Genomic DNA, 19893 nt, shown 5'->3' with positions numbered 1-19893 from the left:
CTGAATAATCCCAACCTTTTCTTAGGAAATAATTAGGATTCAAAGGTCAATTTAATTAGTCCCTTGACTTTCCTTTGCCCTGGTAAAGGTTGACCAAGTGGAGTTTAGATTCAACTTCTATTATAGTTGAGAGAGATAACTAAGTTAGACCTCTAAATTCCCTTATCTTGCCAAAAGTTGTTTTACAGTTATTATTTATTTTTAATTGACATTTAATTCACTCATCATTTAAATTACTTGCTTCTCACCTTCTAAACCCCGATTACAACCTTTATAACCAATAATAAGAACATACTTCCTCGCAATTCCTTGAGAAGACGACCCGATGTTTGAATACTCGGTTAACAATTTCTAAAGGGGTTTGTTACTTGTGACACCCCAAACGTTTGTACGAAGGGATTTTTGTCGGTTTAGAGACTATATCTACAACGCGACTGCTTTTATGACATTCTTTACTGGCAAAAATCACAACGTCAGCGTTCAACTCCAAGAGAAGCCTCAGCTCGTGGATAGATCAAGCTCAGCCTAAACATACACCAAGTTGGCCCTGGAAATGGATTTATGCATCAATTACTTACTCCTGTAAACCCTAGTAGCTAGTCTAGTATAAATAGGATAGTTTACTATTGTTTTAGGCATCTTTGATCAGTTTATGCGATCTTAGACATTGGGGGCTGGCCATTCGGCCATGCTTGGACCTTTCACTTATGTATTTTCAACGGTGGAGTTTCTACACACCATATATTAAGGGTGTGGAACTCTGCTATACCTCAAGTTTTAATGCAATTACTACTATTTTTTATTCAATTCGATTTATTCCTGTTCTAAGATATCCGTTGCACTTCAACTTGATGAATGTGATGATCCGTGACACTCATCATCATTCTCACCTATGAACGCGCGTGACTGACAACCACTTCCGTTCTACCTTAGACCGGGCGCATATCTCTTGGATTCCTTAATCAGAATCTTCGTGGTATAAGTTAGAATTGATGGCGGCATTCATGGGAATCCGGAAAGCCTAACCTTGTCTGTGGTATTCCGAGTAGGATTCCGAGATTGAATGACTGTGACGAGCTTCAAACTCCTGAAGGCTGGGCGTTAGTGACAAACGCAAAAAAATCACTGGATTCTATTCCAACCTGATTGAGAACCGACAAATGATTAGCCGTGCCGTGACAGAGCATTTGGACCTTTTTCACTGAGAGGATGGGATGTAGCCATTGACAACAGTGATGCCCTATATACAGCTTTCCATAGAAAGGGATGATGAAAAACTAGAAGGAAGAAGTAGGAAAGCAGAGATTCAGAAGGAACACAGCACCTCCATACACCTATCCAAAATTCCCACCATTGGATTACATGAGTAACTTTATCTTTATTTTCTGTTTATCTGTATTCCTTCGCGTATACTATAATCTCTTAATCCAATTAAATCCGCCTGACTGGGATTTACAAGATGACTATAGCTTGCTTCATACCAACAATCTCTGTGGGATCGACTCTTACTCACGTAAGGTATTACTTGGACGACCCAGTACACTTGCTGGTTAGTTGTGCGAAATTGTGATAAAGTGTGATTCACGTTTGAGAGCACCAAGCCTTTGGAGCCATTATTGATGATCACAATTTCGTCCACCAAGTTTTTGGTGCCGGTATGAGAGATCGGAGCGTCGCAGCAAGCGACGCTATGAGCATCTGAAGCTGATGATCCGACAGGGCAGTAATATCCCCTCCGAGCCTGACACACCATCAAAGCCATCAGAGGAGGAGGCGGATGAGCACGAGGAGGAGACTCATTCCCAGGAGGAGACCCATCCGCAGGCAGACACAGAGCAGGCTGCTCCCCAGGCAGAGGTTCCATATCAGATTGAGGCTGCATATCCTGAGATCCCCATCCAGTCAGCACCTCCTCTACAGCAGCCAGATCCTCAGCCCACCACCACCGAGACTCCAGCTACCATTTCTACCAGTGATGACACCCCTTCACACCCAGCTTGAGTGTGCATCGAGGACGATGCTTTATTTTAAGTGTGGAGAGGTTGCCATCTCTGGCGTATTATCTTGGTGAACCACTACAGACTCCTTTCTGTTATTTTGGATATGTTTATGTATTTTTCTCTTTATTTTTATTTTTATTTTTATTTTCTGAGTACTTATACATTGCTACTTTCATGTATTTTTACTCTATTTCTGCATTTTTCACTTTAGTTCGTATTTTAGCCATTTAGTTTAGTTTGCAGTTCTAACTTATTAGCTATAGAGTAGGTGGATTAATTAGTATAGTTTAGCCTTTTTAGTATATTATAGTTGACTTAATTGAAAAATAAAAAGGAAGTAAGCTAGAGACTTTAAACAAGATCAACACAATCCACACACTTTGTATATAAAGTATTACATCATGTAGTTAAGTTAACAACATTTCATCAAGGAAGAACACTAGAACTTTAGCCATCTAATATATTTTACATTGAGAATAATGGGAAACCTGCATGACATATATGAATGATATATGATTTATGAGTTTGAGAACATACAGCCTGTAAGTTTTGAGCTTAATTGTATGGTTACATTTAAACTATAATATTTTATTCCTGTGTGTTCCACTCTTCTTTTTTTTCTGGTGTTCTTTGCTTTGTTTTAATCTATATGTCTAGTTATAGAATATAGATACATACCAAGAGAGTGATTGAGGCCTTGTTTGATTTTTAACTCACTATCCCAAATAAAGCCTACCTTTTATGCCATACTTGTTAGCCCCCTTTGAACCTTTTAATCCCCTCTTGTTCTATAACCACATTACTAGCCTTAAGCAGAAAAACAAATAAAAAAAATCCCAAGTTGAATCCTTGGTTAGCTTAAGATAGAAACTGTGTAATTAATTAAGTGCGGGGAAACTTTATGGGAACATGGATGACAGAAACAAAGGTAGAAAAATTGAAAAGAAATTAATAATTTTTGGGAAACATGCTCATGTGAAATTAAAATAATTAATTACCATGTGCATTAAAAAAAGTTTTTATTTTCAATAAGAGGGATACAAAAGAATTCCCCAAAAATACAAATTAAAGCAAATGCACATGGTATAAGAACAAAATATGAGCATGTGACATAAAAAGTGAGAATTATGGAAAAATGGGTAAAGAAGCTTTACTTTAGAAATTATATATGTTAGGTGAGATGTTAGACTAATTAAGGATTCACTTATTAGCTCACTTAGCCTTATACATATACCTTTACCTTTACCTTGGCCCCATTACAACCTTAATCAAAGACCTCATGATTTTTGGTATGTCTATATTTTATAATTATTGATTGGTTAGATGAAAAACAAAGTTATAGAAAGTAAGGATAAAAAGAAGAATAGAGTGATTAACCCGATAAACACTGAGTGACTAGAGAGTAAACACAAAATCCAGTGAGGGTTCACTAACTCATTAACATATATCTCTGCTTAAATTACCAATTGTCTTCCAAGTTTATAAAATGTTTTTTCTCTCCCATCTCAATTGTAAAAGTGCTTTATCATTATCTAAGGTTGGCTATATATATATATGAATCCTTGAGAATGTGAATTGATTTAATTACATGTAAGCTTTATATACGAGTGAATAAAATTAGAATTGCATCATGCATTTAGATTAGAATTGCATTGCATGGCATTCAACCACTTCAACCTTACTTTTTACCTTGGACATAGCATGAGGACATGCTATTACTTAAGTGTGGGGAGGTTGATAAACCCATATTTTATGATATATATTATGCTTAATCTGAGTGATTTATTCAATCCTTCACCCACTTATTCACATTAATTGTATGGTTTTACTTTCCCTTTCTTATTATGTGATGTATGTGAAAAACATGTTTCCTATGCTTTAAAATTAATTATTTTAATTACCTTTGATTCCATTCGATGCCGTGATTGGTGTGTTGAGTAGTTTCAGATCTTCTAAGGCAGAATGACTTAAAGGATGGAAAAGGAAACGTACAAAAATGGAAGGAAAGTGAAAAACGGAGTTTTGAAGAAACTGGCATCCACGCGATCGCATGCACAACACGATCGCGCACCAAGAGCGAAGAAGCATCGACGCGGCCGCATGACTGACGCGACCGCGCGACTTGAGCGAATTGCATACGACGCGGACGCGTGACCCACGTGACCGCGTGATAAGAAGAACTCCAGGTGACGCGATCGCGTGACCCACGCAGACGCGTGACAGAGGCCATGCACCAGAAATTGCAGAAAACACTCATAACGGATTCTGAAGCCCTTTTTGGCCCAAATCCAAGTCCAGAAGTCATAGACCAGAGGTTATGAAGTGGAGGAATGCATCCATAGAGGGAGTCTCCAAATTTTTAGTCACTTTCCATGTTTTAGGTTTAGTTTGGAGAGAGGTTCTCTCCTCTCTCTCTTTAGGATTTAGGATTTAGGACTTCTCTTAGTTTTAGGAGTAACTCTCGATCCCAGGTTCAATATTCCTTTTACTATTTAATTTCTCTTCTATTTTTGTTTACTCTGAAGCTTTTATTATGTTTGATTGATGTTGCCCAATTGGCTGTTGATATTGTCCATGTTAGAATTGATATTTTTATTTAATGATATTTGAGGTAATTCAGTTTATGATTGTTCCTTTTTATTATTCCCAATCTGAAGACAATTTTTATTCTAGCACATTTAATTTCTTTTCCTTTTGGTCTTGGTTAAGAAATCAGTAACTCAGGAGTTATCTTAGCTCAACATAATTGATAACTGTTATCTTTGCTAATTGGACTGAACTTCAATAATCCCAACCTTTTCTTAAGAAATAAATAGGATTCGAAGGTCAACTAATTAGTCCCTTGACTTTCCTTTGCTTTAGCAAAGGTTAACTAAGTGGAATTAAGATTCAACTTTCGTTATTATTGCTAAGAATAACAAAGTCTGGACTTCCAATTTCTCATACCTTGCCAAAAGTTTGCTTTACAGTATTTATTTATTTTAATTGTCATTTAAATTGTTTGCCATATTTATTCCTTATTTCTAAACCCCCAATTTTACCTTTTTCATAGCCAATAATAAGAACATACCTCCCTACAATTCCTTGAGAAGACGACCCGAGGTTTAAATACTCGGTTATCAATTTTAAAAGGGGTTTGCTACTTGTGACAACCAAAACGTTTGTATGAAAGGACTCTTGTTGGTTTAGAAACTATACTTGCAACGGAAATTTATTCTGAATTCTAGACCACGCAAAAGTTCTCTCATCATCGACCCAGTGCACTTGCTGGTTAGTTGTGCGAAGTTGTGATAAAGAGTTGAGATTGCAATTGAGCATTTTGATGGCGCCATTGATGATCACAATTTCGTGCACCAAGTTTTTGGCGCCGTTGCCGGGGATTGTTTGAGTTTGGACAATTGACGGTTCATCTTATTGCTTAGATTAGGTAATTTTATTTTATGTTTAAGCTTTTTACTTTTCAAAAATTTTTCAAAAAATACAAAAAAAATATTTCTATTTTGTTCTTCAGAGTTTTTAAGAATGGATTCTAGAGTTTCATGATGATTTGTTGAAGTATGGCTGGCTGTGAAGCCATGTCTAATCTTTTGGACCGAGGTTTCAACTTATCATCACAAGAGCTTGTTCATTTCTATCAATTTTGCTGTTGTGAGCAATGATCTGCTAAAGCTTGGCTGGCCATTGGCCATGTCTAGTGTTTTGGACCGGAGCTTTCACTGAAAGCTTGGCTGGCTGTGAAGCCATGTCTAATTCCTAGACCGGAGTCTTAGACTAGCATTGCAATGATTCCTGGAATTCTCATTAAGAATTTTGAACCCTTATTTTTATGTTTCTTGTTTGAGTCTAGTGTCTAATTTTAAGTTTGGTGTCAATTACATGTCTTTATTCTTCTAATTTTCGAAAATTACATGCATTATGTTCTTCATTGATCTTCAAGTTTTCTTGATGATTTCCTTGCTCTGATCTTTAAATTCTCTTGTCTTGAGTGTTTTGTTGTTTCTCATATGCATTCTCAATTTGTTAGTGTCAATAGTATACAAACTTCTAAGTTTGGTGTCTTGCATGCATTGTTTATTTGATCTTAGTTCCATTTTGATTATTCCTCATCATTAAAAATTCAAAAAAAAATTTAATTTATGTCTTTTCAAGTCAATAATACAGAGAATTGAAGATTCAGAACATGCAGCAGAGGAATCACACAAAAAAAGCTGGGCATTCAAAACGCCCAGTAAGGAATTGGCGTTTAAACGCCCAGCCAGGGTACCTGGCTGGGCGTTTAACGCCCAAAAGGGTAGCATTTTGGGCGTTAAACGCTAGAATGGATACCATTCTGGGCGTTTAACGCCAGGATGACACAAGAGGGAAGATTCTGTTTTTAATTCAATTTTTTTTCAAGTTTTCATAATTTTTCAAAATCAAATCTTTTTCAAATCATATCTTTTCAATCATATATTTTCAAAATCAATTTCTTTCGATTTTTCAAAAATACTTGCTAACAATTAATGATTTGATTCAACATTTCAAGTATGTTGCCTTTTATGTTGAGAAAGGTTTAATGTCTGAATCATATCTTTTAAATTTCTTGTTAGCCAAGTCATTAATTTTAAAAATCAAATCTTTTTAAATTGTTTTTCAATCATATCTTTTCAATCATATCTCTTTAAAACCATAATTTTTCAATCATATCTTTTTAATCACATCTTTTTCAAAATAGTCTTCAATCATATCTTTTTGATTCCTAATTTCAAAATATTTTTCAAAATCACTTTATTTTTTTCCCAACTTTAATTTTCAAAAATCATCAATCGAATTTTCAAAATTTCTTTTAATTATTTTAAAATCTTTTACTTTAATTTCAAAAATTCTTCCCCTCTTCTCACATCCTTTTATTTATGGACTAACACTCCTCCTCAATGTACAATTCGAACTCTATCCCTCTTGATAAGTTCGAATTCTTCTACCTCATCCTTCTATTCTTTTTTTCCTCTGACATCTCAAGGAATCTCTATACTGTGACATAGAGGATTCCATATTTTCTTGTTCTCTTCTCTTTCATATGAGCAGAAGCAAACACAAAAGCATTCTTGTTGAGGCTGACCCTGAACCTGAAAGGACCTTGAAGCGAAAGCTAAGAGAAGCTAAAGCACTATTCTCTGTAGAGGACCTAACAGAAATCTTCAAACAAGAAGAAGACATGGCAGCCGAAAACAACAACAATGCCAACAATGCAAGGAAGGTGCTGGGTGACTTTACTGCACCTACTCCCGACTTCTATGGGAGAAGCATCTGTATCCCTGCCATTGGAGCAAACAACTGATAAACCCATATTTCATGGTTTATCTTGTGCTCAATTGAGTGGTTTTTATCTACTCTTTATCCACTTATTCATACTATTTGCATGTTTTACATTTTCCTTCCTAATTATGTGCTTTGATTGAAAACATGCTTCTTTGACCTTTATTTTATTAATATTAATTCTCCTTTTATACCATTAGATGCCTTGACATGTGTGTTAAGTGTTTTAAGAGATTACAAGGCAGGAATGGCTCAGAGGATGGAAAGTAAGCATGCAAAAGTTGAAGGAATACAAGAAGTTGGAGAAACTGCTAAGCTGTCCAGCCTGACCTCTTCGCACTCAAACGGCTATAACTTTAGCTACAGAGGTCCAAACGACGCGGTTTCAGTTGCGTTGGAAAGCTAATTTCTGGGGCTTCGATTTGATATATAATTTGTCATAGCTGCCTCGACGCCAGGTGACGCGAACGCGTGAGTCACGCGGATGCGTGACCTGGCAGGAACGCAACCCGCGCGGCCGCGTGAGCCATGCGGCCGCGTTACTTTTTCGTGACCTGTACGGACCAGAAAGCGCTGGAAGTGACTTCTGGGCTACTTTTGACCCAGTTTTCAGCCCAGAACACACAGATTAGAGGCTATAAAGTGGGGCAATGCATGTATTCATAATTATTCACTCATAATTCACTTTCCATGATTTAGATTTAGTTTTGAGAGAGGTTCTCTCCTCTCTCTCTTTAGGATTAGGATTTAGGATTTAGGATTTCTCTTAGTTTTAAGAGTGACTCTCAATCCCAGGTTCAATGTTCTTTTACTTTATGTTTATTTTTTATTTTCAGACATTTGAATGCTTGCTTGTATTAGTTATGTTGCCTATTTGGCCTATGCCACTTTCATGATGATTTTCTTATTTAATGATATTTGAGGTATTTTAGTTTATGATTGTTCCTTTTTATTATTCCTAATCTGAGGATATTATTATTCTAGTAGATTTAGTTTTTCCCCTTTTGGCCTTGGTTAAATAATTGGTGACTCTTGAGTTATCAAACTCATTGTTAGTTGAGAATTGGAATTAATTCATCCACTTAACTTACCTTCATAGTTAGAGGTTAACAAAGTGGGAGAAGAATCTAATTCTCATCACGATTGATAATGATAACTGGGATAGGACCTCCAGTTCTTATACCTTGCCAAGAGATTTTATTAGTATTATTTTACTTATCATATAATATATTCGCACCTTACTTCCAAAACCCCAATTTACAACTCATAACCAATAATAAGAACATACCTCCCTGCAATTCCTTGAGAAGACGACCCGAGGTTTAAATACTCGGTTATCAATTTATTTAAGGGTTTGTTACTTGTGACACCCAAAACGTTTGTACGAAGGGATTTCTGTCGGTTTAGAGACTATATCTACAACGCGACTGTTTTTATGAAATTCTTTACTGGCAAAAATCTTAACGTCAAAATGGCGCCGTTGCCGGAGAATTGCAAACGTGTGCCTTATTATTGGTTATTGTAAATATTATTAAAAAAAATTTAAAATTTCTTCCTATCTTTTTCAAAAAAATTATATCTTTTTCAAAATATTTTCTTTTTGTTAATTTTTGTTTTTATTTTCTCTAACTACTATGAATTCTCACCCCTCTCGCTTTGAGTTTGGTTCTAACTTTGTTGAAGGAAATAGAAACCACAGCAGGAATATGCATGAAGGTCAGACCAATCAAGGATGGATGGAGCCAAGAGGATCTAATCAACCCTTTAGGCAACAACACCATCCTAGATATCATGGACAAAGACCAGGCTACAATGCATCCCAAGCTGATAGATATGGTGGACCACCTTGTAGCTACCAACAAGCCCCACCCTATGCTCAGAGATCATCCTTTCAACACAACCTCAACCCACCACACTCACAAGCCCCTTTCCACCATTCACCCCCATATGACTCTAACCCTCAACCACCATACCAACCACCTTATGAGCCATATGAACCATATATAGAACCACCCCAATTTCAACCCAATTACTCACAAGAACCACCACTTCAATATTCACCATCTCCATATCCATCAATCCAAGAGCATTATGATCCTACTTATGAAAACCGAGTGCATCAAGAGGCAAAGGATCGTCTCAAGGAAACAATGGATCGATTTCAGGCAACCACTCAACAACTGGGGCAAGTATTAATTCAATGGGCTTCTAGACGCTTAAATACACAAGGATCAGCCACAGCCCCATGTGGACAGTCTAGTGAAGAGCATAGCATAAAGGAGATACCAGAAACTCCAGTGGACGAGACAGAGCATGAATTCATACTAGAACAAGTAGAAGAAGCTATCATTGTTCAAGAAGAAGAGTTGGTTGAAGACTTAGGAGACGCAGAACCTCCATGGGAAAGACAAGACATAGAGTCTCCTTCCAAGACGGTTGAAATTAATGCTGAAGAGGGTGTACAACCTCCAAAGCATATCATAGTTGAAGACTTGGAAGAGGTTGATCAAGAGATGGAGATTCAAGAAGAAGAAGCACAACCTCCCATGCCCTTGGAAAGGAATGAAAAGGAGATTGAATTGAAAGAGAGCTACCAAGAGGAAGAGGTTGAAATTGAAGAAGTTTGCAAAGAGGTGGTAATTATCAGAGAAGAGCACAAGGGAGTGGAGCTTGCAATTTCATTAAAGATACCTCCCCCTAAGTCGCCATCATCCTTCACAACATTCAAGTGGGTAAAATTCATATCCCATAGCTTTCTAATCCCACTTGAATATGGGCTACTGGAGACGGATGGTCAACTTAGAGCTCTTTGTGGCATTAAGAGTAAAAGGAAGATGGTCAGTGGTAAGAATTGTCCTGCAAGGTTCATCATGGTTGGAAGCATTAAGCTTAAACGTAAAGGTTGGTATAGAGCTCAACTGAATGGGTCTAGGAAGTTGTTTGGCCGCTTTAGTGAGAATTCAGATTGCTTGCTACCCGGATGGAATCATGATAATCAACACGAAGACGGGTGTAAAAGCAAGATTTGGGATCCTGGAATCTGTTCTGACATCCAATACCCCGGGAGCCTAAGAATCTGTTTGAAGCTTCTTAAGGGCTTTACATGCTTAGTTTGGGACCCCGGAGGTTACTGGAGATACAAACATTGGTGGAGATTCCTGGATGAGTTCAAGCACAAGCCACTATAACAAGGAGCTCATCAAATATCCAACTTAAGGACTTTAACTAAAAGTGCTTGGTGGGAGACAACCCACCGTGGTATGATCGTTCATTTTTCATTTTTATTTAGTTTTATTTGCTTTTGAGTTTTATTTTATTTTATTATATTGAACCTGGAGTTTTGCATCACATTCATATTAACACTGCATTCTGCATCTTTTCAGATTAAAAAAAAAAGCGAGCACGCGACGCGATTGCATCAGCGACGCGTCCGCGTCTTAAGGAGATGAGAGAATAATAAATTGAACAGAGAGTTACGTAGGAGCAGGGCTGGAGGAGCGCTATTAGCACAAATTGACTCCACGCGAACGCGTCCACGTCATTTGGAAAAATAGCCACCCACGCGACCGCGTCACCCACGCGGCCGCGTGACCTGAAATCGGCGTAAAAAGGGTGTATGGCCGAAAGTTGAGCTGGAATTGGGCTGGACCCGTGCTAGCAGCACAAGCCCTGCCACGCGAACGCATCACCCACGCGTTCGCGTCATATTGGAAATAAGGCCACCCGCGCGATCGCGTCGACCACGCGACCGCGTCACCCTGGATTTTGGCAATACTTACGTTTTGAACAGAGAGTTGTGCGGCCGCGAGGCTGCACTCGCGCCACTAGCACAAATCAAGTCACGCGATCGCGTGCCCCACGCGTCCGCATCACCCAACCTTATCGCGCACCACGCGACCGCGTCGCCAGCGTCGCACAACCTATCCAGATTAGTGCCAATTTTCTTATATTCTCTTTTTTAATCCTAATTTCTTCCTTCTCTCTCCTTTCTCACTTTCTTTTTTCTTCTCATCCTTTTTCCCTCTCATTTTATTTTACTTCCTTTATTTGCATATTTCATTCATTGCATTATTCTCATTGGTGTTGGAGTTTTATTTGGATAAGTGCCTTATTTTATTTGAGCACGTGGCTACTCGGAGAAGAGATTTGACAATTGACATTTACTTATGGCTCTCATATACATTTGGATTACATTATTTTCATCCCTATTTTAACTTGCACACCCAATGTATTTGGGATTATCATTCACAATTGTCATCATTACACATGCTCTTTAATTTGGCACATTTATTACTTGATGCTTGAGCTATGCCTCTCATGCCTATTATTTGCATGTTTTTACCCTCTTGCATCTAATTATTTTGAATTGCTCTTTATTGTTGTCTTCCCTACATGTTGTAGCTACCATGTAGATGGACTATCATCTTTCCTTTGGCATTCTTTATCACTTGGAATTTCCTCCCTTCTGGTCTTAGTTTTCTATATTTCACACTCTTCCTTTTTCTTCTTCCTTAGGCATGGGTACCAAGAAAGGAAAAGAGAAGGCCACTGACAAGACACCAGCAAGGAAAGGAACCAAAAGATCTCCAACTAAGGCGCCTCCATCTACAAGCGTCAGTTGGAGCAACCCGTCCACCTATACATCTCAGCATGCACCGAGGACGGTGCAATCTTTAAGTGTGGGGAGGTCGATACCGATCTCCATGGGTTAGTTACTTCTTGACTCAACACCAATATTTTATTTTATTTGTTTGTTCATTGTTGCATTTGCATGTTTGTTTGATTTTTGTGCATATTTTACCACTTGGTTAAAGTAATATTTTCTTTTTCAAGAAACCTTTTAGAAAATTTCACTAATTTGAATAAAATTTAATGTTACACTTGTTTGAAGAGATATTATACTGGAACATGGTTTAGAATTCGAACACACAAAACCTGTGAGATTTTTGAGCCTATTTGAATTGGTTGCATTTTATCAACCAAAAATTTTGTTTTAGTGTGTATTTTTCTCTCTAAAATTATGATCTTTGTCTTGCTTAATTCTATATTTTCATAATTTGATGTATGCATGCACTTATATGATTGAGGCCTTTGTTTCACTTAGCTTACATACCCACATGGCCTTACCTTTCATTATCCTTTGCAAACCAATTTGAGCCTATTTTACCCCTTTGTTCTTTACTTTAGCACATCATTAACTCTAAGCGGAAAACAATAATGTCCTTAATTTGAATCCTTAGTTAGCTTAGACTAGTGAGAGTGCTCATAAATTAAGTGTGGGAAAAGTGGATTTGGAAACAATTGGTTTGAGAATTGAGTATGTTAGAATTTTCTGAAAATGTGAAAGAATGTTGAGAATATGTTCATGCATTCAATACTTTAATCATATGCATTGAGAAAAAAAAAAGAAAAAAAAAGAAAAATAAAGGAGAAAAAGAAAAGAAAAAGAGCAAATAATAAAAGGGGACAAAATGCCCCAAAGTAAGTGGTGAAAGCAATGCATATGAGTTGTACTTGAAATTAGAATGTATGAATATGTGGAAAACATAGTTAATGGACAGTTTGGTTTGTATTGTGATTACATGGATTCTCTAAAGTTAGGTGGAAAGTTTAAGTTAATTAAGGATTCAGATTTTAGTCCACTTGGCCAAATACAATCCTACCTTGACCCTAACCCCATTACAACCCTTAAAAGACCTCTTGATATGTGTATTTATGCATTAAATTTATGTTGATTGTTAGATGAAGAGCAAGCCTTAGAAAGCAAGGTTAGTAGAGATTTGAGAGAATCAAACCTAAAACACTTGAGTGATTAGAGTGATTAACACTACTAAGTGAGGGTTCGATGCTCGATTCTTTGTTCTCGGCTTTCATGAGCTATTTTCTTCTACAAGTCAATTTGTACTTCATTTTTATGATTTGAATTAGTGAAATCCAGTTCATATTTATTCTTGGGGATTTATTTGCTTTTAACCAAGTAAGTAGAAACATTTTTCATTTAGTTGCATTCATAGGTTGCATCTCATGCATTCTACCATTCCTCTTCATTCCTTTATAGTTTCTCTTGAGCTTAGCATGAGGACATGCTAATGTTTAAGTATGGGAAGGTTGATAAACCCATATTTCATGGTTTATCTTGTGCTCAATTGAGTGGTTTTTATCTACTCTTTACCCACTTATTCATACTATTTGCATGTTTTACATTTTCCTTCCTAATTATGTGCTTTGATTGAAAACATGCTTCTTTGACCTTCATTTTATTAATATTAATTCTCCTTTTATACCATTAGATGCCTTGATATATGTGTTAAGTATTTTCAGAGATTACAAGGCAGGAATGGCTCAGAGGATGGAAAGGAAGCATGCAAAAGTGGAAGGAATACAAGAAGTTGGAGAAACTGCTAAGCTGTCCAGCCTGACCTCTTCGCACTCAAACGGCTATAACTTTAGCTACAGAGATCCAAACGATGCGGTTTCAATTGCGTTGGAAAGCTAACGTCCGGGGCTTCGATTTGATATATAATTTGCCATAGCTGCCCCGAGGCCAGGTGACGCGAACGCGTGAGTCACGTGGACGCGTGACCTGGCAGGAACGCAACCCGCACGGCCGCGTGAGCCATGCGGCCGCGTCACTTTTCCGCGACCTGTACGAACCAAAAAGCGCTGGAAGTGACTTCTGGGCTACTTTTGACCCAGTTTTCAGCCCAGAACACACAGATTAGAGGCTATAAAGTGGGGGAATGCATGTATTCATAATTATTCACTCATAATTCACTTTCCATGATTTAGATTTAGTTTTGAGAGAGGTTCTCTCCTCTCTCTCTTTAGGATTAGGATTTAGCATTTAGGATTTCTCTTAGTTTTAAGAGTGACTCTCAATCCCAGGTTCAATGTTCTTTTACTTTATGTTTATTTTTTATTTTCAGACATTTGAATGCTTGCTTGTATTAGTTATGTTGCCTATTTGGCCTATGCCACTTTCATGATGATTTTCTTATTTAATGATATTTGAGGTATTTTAGTTTATGATTGTTCCTTTTTATTATTCCTAATCTGAGGATATTATTATTCTAGTAGATTTAGTTTTTCCCCTTTTGGCCTTGGTTAAATAATTGGTGACTCTTGAGTTATCAAACTCATTGATAGTTGAGAATTGGAATTAATTCATCCACTTAACTTACCTTCATAGTTAGAGGTTAACAAAGTGGGAGAAGAATCTAATTCTCATCACGATTGATAAGGATAACTGGGATAGGACCTCCAGTTCTTATACCTTGCAATGAGATTTTACTAGTATTATTTTACTTATCATATAATATCTTCGCACCTTACTTCCAAAATCCCAATTTACAACTCATAACCAATAATAAGAACATACCTCCCTGCAATTCCTTGAGAAGATGACCCGAGGTTTAAATACTCGGTTATCAATTTATTTAGGGGTTTGTTACTTGTGACACCCAAAACGTTTGTACGAAGGGATTTCTGTCGGTTTAGAGACTATATCTACAACGCGACTATTTTTATGAAATTCTTTTCTGGCAAAAATCCTAACGTCAACAACTTTGAGCTTAAGCCTCAATTAGTTTCTCTAATGCAACAGAATTGCAAGTTCCATGGACTTCCATTGGAAGATCCTCATCAGTTTTTAACTGAATTCTTGCAAATCTGTGACACTGTCAAGACCAATGGGGTTGGCGCTGAGGTCTACAGACTTATGCTATTCCCTTTTGCTGTAAGAGACAGAGCTAGGATATGGTTGGACTCACAACCTAAAGAAAGCCTGAACTCTTGGGAAAAGCTAGTCAATGCCTTCTTGGCAAAGTTCTTTCCACTTCAAAAATTGAGTAAGCTTAGAGTGGAAGTCCAAACCTTCAAACAGAAGGAAGGTGAATCCCTCTATGAAGCTTGGGAAAGATACAAACAATTGATCAGAAAGTGTCCTTCTGACATGCTTTCTGAATGGAGCATCATAGGTATCTTCTATGATGGTCTGTCTAAACTGTCCAAGATGTCATTAGACAGCTCTGCTGGAGGATCTTTTCATCTGAAGAAGATGCCTGTAGAAGCTCAAGAACTCATTGAAATGGTTGCAAATAACCAATTCATGTACACTTCTGAAAGAAATCCTGTGAACAATGGGACGAATCAGGAGAAAGGAATTCTTGAGATTGATACTCTAAATGCCATATTGGCTCAGAAGAAAATATTGACTCAGCAAGTCAATATGATTTCTCAAAGTCTGTCTGGAATACAAGCTGCACCAGGCAGTACTAAGGACGCTTCATCTGAAGAAGAAGCTTATGATCCTGACAATCCATCAATGGAAGAGGTGAATTACATGGGAGAACCCTATGAAAACACCTATAATCCTTCATGGAGAAATCATCCAAATCTCTCATGGAAGGATCAACAGAGACCTCAACAAGGTTTCAACAACAATAATGGTGGAAGAAACAGGTTTAGCAATGGCAAGCCTTTTCCATCATCTTCTCAGCAACAGACAGAGAATTCTAAGCAGAGCCACTCTAACTTAGCAACCATGGTCTCTGATCTAATCAAAACCACTCAAAGTTTCATGACTAAAACAAGGTCCTCCATTAGAAACTTGGAGGCAAAAGTGGGTCAGCAGAGTAAGAAAGTTACTGAACTCCCTCCTAGTACTCTCCCAAGCAATACAGAAGAGAATCCAAAAGGAGAGTGCAAGGCCATCAACATGGCCGAATTTGGAGAGGAGAAAGAGGCAGTGATCGCTACTGAGGAAGACCTCAATGGACGTCCACTGGCCTCTAATAAGTTCCCTAATGAGGAACCATGGGAATCTAAGGCTCACATTGAGACCATAGAGATTTCATTGGATTTACTTCTGCCATTCATGAGCTCTGATGAGTATTCTTCCTCTGAAGAGGACGAAGATGTCACTGAAGAGCAAGTTGCTAAGTACCTTGAAGCAATCATGAAGCTAAATGACAAGTTATTTGGTAATGAGACTTGGGAGGACGAACCCCCTTTGCTCACCAAAGAACTGGATGACTTGACTAGGCAGAGATTACCTCAAAAGAGACAGGACCCTGGAAAGTTCTCAATACCTTGTACATTAGACACCATGACCTTCGAGAAGGCTCTGTGTGACCTAGGGTCAAGCATAAACCTCATGCCTCTCTCTGTAATGGAGAAGCTAGGGATCTTTGAGGTACAAGCTGCAAGAATCTCACTAGAGATGGCAAACAATTCAAGAAAATAAGCTTATGGACTTGTAGAGGATGTTTTGGTAAAGATTGAAGACCATTACATCCCTGCTGATTTCATAGTCCTAGAGACTGTGAAGTGCATGGATGAATCCATCATCCTTGGCAGACCCTTCCTAGCCACAGCAAAGGCTGTGATTGATGTTGACAGAGGAGAATTGATCATTCAAGTGAATGAAGAATCCTTTGTGTTTAAGGCTCAAGGATATCACTCTGTAACCATGGAGAGGAAGCATGAAGAGCTTCTCTCAAAACAGAGTCAAACAGAGCCCCCACAGTCAAATTCTAAGTTTGGTGTTGGGAGGCCACAACCAAATTCTAAGTTTGGTGTTGAAACCGCACATTTAAACTCTATGTTTGGTGTTGGGAGGTTCCAACATTACTCTGAACATCTGTGAGGCTCCATGAGGGCCCACTGTCAAGCTACTGACATTAAAGAAGCACTTGTTGGGAGGCAACCTAATGTTATATTTATATATTTTACATTGTTATTTTATGTTTTCTATAGGTTGATGATCATGTGAAGTCACAAAAACAATTGAAAAAGAAAAAACAGAATAAAAAATAGAAAAAAAAAATAGCACACCCTGGAGGAAAAGCTTGCTGGCGTTTAAACGCCAGTAAGGGCAGCAAATGGGCGTTTAACGCCCAGTCTGGCACCATTCTGGGCGTTTAACACCAGAAAGGGGCACCAGACTGGCGTTTAATGCCAGAAAGGGGCACCAGACTAGCGTTTAATGCTAGAAAAGGGCAGCAGCCCGGCGTTTAACGCCAGGATTGGCAGAAAGGGCGTTTTGCACGCCACTTGGTGCAGGGATGAGCTATCCTTGACACCTCAGGATCTGTGGACCCCACAGGATCCCCACCTACCCCACCACTCTCTCTCTCTTCTTCACCCATTCACCAATCACCTCAATACCTCTTCCCAAAAAAAAAAACCCCTCACCTGTCAAATCCCACCATTCTTTTTACCACTCACATCCATCCTTCATAAAATCCCACCTACCCCACCATCCCAATTCAAACCACTTTCCCTCCCAAACCCACCCATAATGGCCGAACCCTACCCCTCTCTCCACCGCTATATAAACCCTTCTTCACTCCTTCATTTTCACACAACCTAAACACTACTTCTCCCCCTCAGCCGAACCACAAAAGCCCCCTCTATCTCCTCTATTTCTTCTTCTTCTACTCTTTTCTTTCCTCTTTTGCTCGAGGACGAGCAAACCTTCTAAGTTTGGTGTGGTAAAAGCATTGCTTTTTGTTTTTTCATAACCATTTATGGCACCTAAGGCCGGAGAAACCTCTAGAAAGAGGAAAGGGAAGGCAAAAGCTTCTACCTCCGAGTCATGGGACATGGAGAGATTCATCTCAAGGGTGCATCAAGACCACTTCTATGAAGTTGTGGCCATGAAGAAGGTGATCCCCGAGGTCCCTTTCAAACTCAAAAAGAGTGAATATCCGGAGATCTGACATGAGATCCGAAGAAGAGGTTGGAAAGCTCTTACCAACCCCATTCAACAAGTCGGAATCTTAATGGTTCAAGAGTTCTATTCCAATGCATGGATCACCAAGAACCATGATCAAAGTGTGAACCTGAACCCAAAGAATTGGCTTACAATGGTTCGAGGGAAATGCTTAGATTTTAGTCTGGAAAATGTAAGGTTGGCATTCAACTTGCCCATGATGCAAGGAGATGAACACCCCTACACTAGAAGGGTCAACTTTGATCAAAGGTTGGACCAAGTCCTCATAGACATTTGTGAAGACGGCGCTCAATGGAAGAGAGATTCAAGAGGGAAGCCGGTTCAATTGACAAGACATGACCTCAAGCCCGTGGCTAGGGGATGGTTGGAGTTTATCCAACGCTCAATCATTCCCACTAGCAACCGGTCCGAAGCTACTATAGACCGGGCTATCATGATTCATAGCATCATGATTGGAGAGGAAGTAGAAGTTCATGAGGTTATATCCCAAGAACTTTATAAGGTGGCGGACAAGTCCTCTACCTTGGCAAGGTTAGCCTTCCCTCATCTCATTTGTCACCTCTGTAATTCAGTTGGAATTAACATAGAGGGAGACATCCTCATTAATGAGGACAAGCCCATCACTAAGAAGAGGATCGAGCAAACAAGAGATCCCACTCATGGAAATGAGGAAATTCCTCATCATGAAATCCCTGAGATGCCTCAAGGGATGCACTTTCCTCCACAAAACTATTGGGAGCAAATCAACACCTCCCTAGGAGAATTGAGTTCCAACATGGGACAACTAAGGGTGGAGCACCAAGAACATTCCATCCTCCTCCATGAAATTAGCGAAGATCAAAGAATCATGATAGAGGAGCAACAAAGGCAAGGAAGAGACATTGAGGAGCTCAAGCACTCCATAAGATCTTCAAGAGGAAGAACAAGCCGCCATCACTAAGGTGGACCCGTTCTTTAATCTCCTTGTTCTTTATTTTTCTGTTTTTCGAAAATTATGCTTTATGTTTTATTTATGTTTGTGTCTTATGATCATTAGTGTCTTAGTGTCTATGCCTTAAAGTTATGAATGTCCTATGAATCCATCACCTTTCTTAAATGAAAAATGTTCTTAATTGAAAAAGAGAAGAATTGCATGAATTTTGAATTTTATAACAGATTAATTATTTTGATGTGGTGGCAATACTTTTGACTTCTGAATGTATGCTTGAATAGTGCATATGTCTTTTGAATTTGTTGTTCATGAATGTTAAAATTGTTGGCTCTTGAAAGAATGATGAAAAAGGAGACATGTTACTGAGGATCTGAAAAATCATAAAAATAATTCTTGAAGCAAGAAAAAGCAGTGAATTCAAAAAAAAAAAAAAGAGCAAGCAGAAAAAGCCAATAGCCCTTTAAACCAAAAGGCAATGATAATAAAAAGGATTCAAGGCTGTGAGCATCAGTGGATAGGAGGGCCTACAGGAATAACATCCTGGCCTAAACGGCTAAACCAAGCTGTCCCTAACCATGTGCTTGTGGCGTGAAGGTGTCAAGTGAAAACTTGAGACTGAGCGGTTAAAGTCGTGATCCGAAGCAAAAAGAGTGTGCTTAAGAACCCTGGACACCTCTAATTGGGGACTCTTGCAAAGCTGAGTCACAATCTGAAAAGGTTCACCCAATTATGTGTCTGTGGCATGGATGTATCCGGTGGTAATACTGGAAAATAGAGTGCTTTGGGCCACGGCCAAGACTCATAAAGTAGCTGTGTTTAAGAATCATCATACTTAACTAGGAGAATCAATAACACTATCCGGATTCTGAGTTCCTATAGAAGCCAATCATTCTGAACTTCAAAGGATAAAGTGAGATGCCAAAACTTCATAG

General features: G+C 38.5%; 1 non-coding gene across 1 annotated transcript; it reads right to left on the bottom strand.

Annotated features, from left to right (window-relative positions):
• Window positions 1–15144: 15144 nt before the first annotated feature.
• LOC130947894 (small nucleolar RNA R71) lies at window positions 15145–15252 on the bottom strand. Its single transcript, XR_009072854.1, has one exon. It is a non-coding gene; the product is annotated as a small nucleolar RNA R71 (small nucleolar RNA).
• Window positions 15253–19893: the final 4641 nt, after the last annotated feature.

The sequence above is a fragment of the Arachis stenosperma genome, chromosome 1 (assembly GCF_014773155.1).
Source record: "Arachis stenosperma cultivar V10309 chromosome 1, arast.V10309.gnm1.PFL2, whole genome shotgun sequence".
Taxonomy (NCBI): domain Eukaryota; kingdom Viridiplantae; phylum Streptophyta; class Magnoliopsida; order Fabales; family Fabaceae; genus Arachis; species Arachis stenosperma.
Note: the sequence above shows the minus strand (reverse complement) of the source record. Positions and strands in the feature narration are given on the sequence as shown.